At 36.8% G+C, this 5,399-nt stretch overlaps 1 pseudogene; it reads left to right on the plus strand.

The window, feature by feature from the left end:
• Positions 1 to 1,608: 1,608 nt before the first annotated feature.
• On the plus strand, positions 1,609 to 4,375 carry LOC106726006 (annotated as a pseudogene).
• The last annotated feature ends 1,024 nt before the right edge of the window (positions 4,376 to 5,399 follow it).

The following is a 5,399-nucleotide window of genomic DNA, read 5'->3' on the forward strand; positions in this document are numbered from 1 at the left end:
AGTTAATTACCATGTTTCTCTTTTATTAGATAGGATATATATATATCTATATATATATAGATATAGATATAGATATAGATATAGATATAGATATAGATATAGATATAGATATAGATATAGATATAGATATAGATATAGATATAGATATAGATATAGATATAGATATAGATATAGATATAGATATAGATATAGATATAGATATAGATATAGATATAGATATAGATATAGATATAGATATAGATATAGATATAGATATAGATATAGATATAGATATAGATATAGATATAGATATAGATATAGATATAGATATAGATATAGATATAGATATAGATATAGATATAGATATAGATATAGATATAGATATAGATATAGATATAGATATAGATATAGATATAGATATAGATATAGATATAGATATAGATATAGATATAGATATAGATATAGATATAGATATAGATATAGATATAGATATAGATATAGATATAGATATAGATATAGATATAGATATAGATATAGATATAGATATAGATATAGATATAGATATAGATATAGATATAGATATAGATATAGATATAGATATAGATATAGATATAGATATAGATATAGATATATATAGATTATATCACTTAAATAATTGTATGAGATTCTGAGAAAATAGTGATCGAGTTGATGGGATAGGTTTGAGATTTTTTTGAATTCTCACATAAAAACATGCATTGCCATTATATAACAAAGTAAAAAACAAATAATCTTTACAAACAAGAAAACAGGTAGCCTCATGAGTCCCAAAATACCAGTAGGTCAGGACAAGCCATCAGCTGTCACAAGACCTGTATCTGATCAGTGTCTACAGGGAAAAGCAGAATGAAGTATAGGGGCATCTGGTGGACCTGAGAACAGAAGAACCCCATATAAACTAAAAGGTAGTCACTAGAAACCATGGCAGTTTGATTTGTGAACAACAGTTAAAGCTAGAAGAGGTTTAGCATATTGTAATAATTAGAGGTAAGTTTTAAGATCCTAATACCCTAAAACCAGACAGAGATATTATCAGTCAACAAAGTCAGATGAATATCCTCATTAACATAAATTTAAAACTCTTTATTAAATAATGTAAATCATATCCACCAATATATAAAAATAATACATACATTCGTACCAAGTGGAATTTATTCCCGAAATGCAAGATTGATTTAGTTTTTTAAAAAATACTGATAAATAAATTGTAGATCTAAACATAAAAGCTAAAATATTATAAAACTTTTAGAAGTAAACAGGAGAAAATCTTCACAGAACTGGGGTAGATCAAACTACAAAGATTTCTGAGATAAAACTCTAAAAGTTCCTATCATAAAAGCAAACAAATAAATTTAAAAAATTGTCAAAATTGAAAACTTTTGTTCTTCATTTTTAAAGATTTGTTGTAAATTTTTAGTTTAATAAATTATTTAATAAAATATGTAAAATGTGTCTTATGAAGTGACGAGTTAGTGCTGGGGGAGCTGGTTATGGGGCCTCAGATGGATGTGTGAGCATAAGTTCAAGCACCATTGCTTGAGGTAACTGCCCCACTTTCAAAATTCTATTGAACAGAAGCTGGGGGCCCAGATGGCAGCCAGCAGGCAGCTGGTGAAGGAGCTGGAGGAAATCCACAGGTGTGGAATTAAAAACTTCTGAGACATCCAGGTTGGTGATGCTAATTTACTGACTTGGCAAGGGCTTATTGTCCCTGAGAACCCTCTATATATAAGGGAGCCTTCAAAATCAAAATCAACTTTCCAGCCAAGTACCGGTTCAAACTGGTGGAGATAAAATATGTAAAATGAAGATCGCTGCCGTGGCCGGTTTGGTTCAATGGATGGAGCGTCTGCCTGTGGACTGAGGGGTCCCAGGTTCGATTCCGGTCAGGGGCACATGGCCAGGGTTCTGGCTCGGTCCCCAGTGGGGGGCATGCGGGAAGCAGGCGATCAGTGATTCTCTCTCATCATTGATGTTTCTATCTCTCTCCCTCTTCCTTCCTCTCTAAAATCAATAAAAATAAATTTAAAAAAATAATAAAAAATAAAATGAAGATGGCTGTATGACTAGGTTTCTCTCTCTATTTCTTCTCATTACAGCAATCCCTGTAGCATTTTTTAATGCTGGCTTGGTGGTGATGTATTCCTTTAGCCTTTTTTTTTTTTTTTTTTTGGGAAGCTCTTTTTTTTACTGTATATTTTGAATGATAGCCTTGCTGGATATAGTAATCTTAGTCTCAGATCCTTGCTTGCCATTACCTTGTATACTTCATGCCATTCCCTTCTGCCTGTAGAGTTTCTGATAAGAAATCAGGTGTCAGCCTTATGGGAACTCCTTTGTAGGTAACAGTTTTCTTTTCTTTTGCTGCCTTTAAGATTCTCTCTTTGTCTGTAATATTTGGCATTTTAATTATGATGTGTCTGAGCGTGGGCCTGTTTGGGTTCTTCTTGTTTGGGATTCTCCATGCCTCCTGAAGTTGTGTGAATTTTTCCTTTACCAAGTTAGGGAAATTTTCTGCCATTATATCTTCAAACACCTTCTCTATGCTTTTCTCCCGTTCTGCCTATTCTGGCACACATGCTTTTTGAATATTGTTACATTTCACATTGTCCCACAGCTCCCTTAAGCTGTCCTGTTTTTTAATTGCTTTTTCTTTTTGGTTTTCTGATTGAATGATATTTTCAACTGTCTTCTAATTCACTGATTTGATCCTCAGCTTCCCCTAATCTGCAGTGTATTCCTTCCAACATGTTCTTTATATGTACTACATCATTCTTTATCTCAGACTGTTCTTTTTTCATGTTGTTGAGCATCTTTACCATCATTACTCTGAACTCTGTTTCAGATAAATTTCTTATCTCTGCTTCATTTATCTCTTCTTCTGTAGAAGTCTCTAGTTCTTTTATTTGCATGTTGTTTCTTTGTCTCCTCATTTTGGTTGTCTGTTTGGGTTTGTGACTATGTATTAGGTAGATCCTCTACACCTCTCAATCTCTAGTGCAGGACAGTGATAAAGGCTGTTCCTGACTAATTAGATCAGGTATAGACTCAAACTTCCAGAGACCACCTCTGCCTACAGACTGATAGGATTCCACCTTGAATTGCACCCCCAGGCAATCGTCCTCAAATGTGGCATGAGTTTTTTTTTTCAACAGGGGGGGGCAGTTGCTTCTACCTGGAGGCTAATTATCATTTTTAATCTCTTATGTGGCCTCAGGGAAAGGTGTTTTCCAATAGGGTGTGTCAACTGTATTCCCCCCAGGCAAGGCATATGTCTATGTGGGAAAGATGTCCTCTGATGCATGTGGGAATGACTCAAACCAGGAAACTTGGGGTGTCTGCCTTCTGAGCTCTAACCCCCCCAGTCCCCAGTCCTGACGTCCACTCTCACAGCTCCAGTCCACTTCGCCCTACCTCTGTCGGAGCACAAGGTGGTTGGCTCCGCAGGGAATTTTGTGCATTGGCCCAAAAAAGGGTATCCTAATTTTCAGCTGTTACTCCCTGGCAGACAGCACCTCACTGCTTTGCACAGCCAGATGTTATATGGGTATCCTCCTCAGTTTTGGGTCTCTCTGCTGAGGGGCCCAACTTGGGGATTAGATCCCAGTGTTCTCAGTGGCAACTCCCCACAGCTGAGATATCTCTCTGGGACTTCAGTTGCTGTCTGTGGGTGCCTGGACAGTCCTTTTGTGCCTCTGTCCCTCCTACTAGTCTCTACTTTCAGTCCTCGGGTGTCAGGGTTCTCTCCTGCGAGTTTTCCATTGATTATTCAGGAAGTTTTTCTGTATTTTAGTTATAATTCCAGTTTGTTCCCAGGAGCATGTCCGTGCAGCATCCACTTACTCTGCTGACATTTTTAATATCCTGGACTTCTCAGTTTTGAAGGCCAATAAACTATTTTGCTTAAACTAAAACAAACAAACAAACAAATAATAAATAAATAAATAAATACATAAATACATAAATAAATAAATAAAACAAAGATCTGTCACCAGAACATAGATGAAAAGGGACAAGTTTGTGTATCTGTAATTAGTGCAGAAAACTGAAAGCCAGCAACCAAAACCAACCAAGTGATCCAGGCCCTCCTAGTGCTGGTGGCTGACCCGAGCCCAACCACTGCTTTAGGGTGGACTTAGCTCAAGAATACTCCAAGGACAATAAGAAATTCTGTAAGAACGCTAAAGCATTTACAAGGAAATATGGGGAAAAGCCACTCATGGACAAAAGCTTGCCCCTCAATTCCAGTGAGTGTGAGCAGAGACCGGGCAAACACCTGCAAAGCAGGATTCTGGCAACCGGACACATGCCACTGTTTGTGGCAGTTACTAACTTTCTACAGTTTTCTTAATCAAAACTGGTCTAGTTACAGTAAAGAAAGGATGAAAACTTGAAGATATTCTAAAAAGAAAAGAAAAACTGCCTCTATCTGGCAGCATAGGATCACACTTCATCCCAAAGTAAAATGTAAAAGTAGCTATATGTTTTGAAATTTACAAATATTCTTTTGTAAACACTTATTTTCTAATTCTGACTTTCCTATTTCGTTTTTCGTTTCCAGTTTCTTCTCAATTATCAGCTGTTGTTTTATAATTTTCACTCACTTATCCTTGCCTGTTTTTCCATGCTAGATGCTAGAGAGGTGCAGAAAGAGCCCATGGTAACTGCTGCTCTTCTTTTCCTCTGTACTTCTTACAGGTATAAACCTGTGTTACAATGTATTTTGTTATAACATACTGTCTCGGTTCCTTTTGGAGTGGTTTTAATAAATGAGTTTTATCATTGCCATTATTATTATTGTTATGTAGGTTTTGTAATAGTATCTTTATTTTTTATTTAACTTTTATAAGTTTAAGGTATTAGTACAGCACAATGATTTAAATTACATATTTATGAAATGATGACCACAATTGACTTTAGTTAACAACCAACATCTATATATATAAAAGCCCAGTGACTGGATCAGTGGAACAATCAGAACAACCAGAATGAATGGTGGCTATGATGTGCACAGCGACAGCCACCAGCCTGATCTGAGCCCAGATTGGCACCCTCCCCCCCAGCTGGCCCAGCCCCCAATCAGCCCCCAACACCCCTATTGGAGGCAGGGCCAGCAGTCCAACCACCCGTGGCCCCGCTCCCTGGCTGGCCCAGCCCTATGGGCCTCCATCAGGGTGGGCCGGCCGGACCCCACCCATGCACAAATTCGTGCACCGGGCCTTTAATCTCATATAAATACCAAAAAAAAGAAGAAATAAAAAAATGTTGTTTTTTCCCTTGTGCTGAGAACTCAGAATTTACTCCACAACTTTCAAATATACCATATACCATTGTGTCAACTATAGTCATCATGTTCTACATTATATCACTACTAGAGGCCC

The sequence above is a fragment of the Myotis brandtii genome, unplaced genomic scaffold, assembly GCF_000412655.1.
Source record: "Myotis brandtii unplaced genomic scaffold, ASM41265v1 scaffold210, whole genome shotgun sequence".
NCBI classification, from domain to species: domain Eukaryota; kingdom Metazoa; phylum Chordata; class Mammalia; order Chiroptera; family Vespertilionidae; genus Myotis; species Myotis brandtii.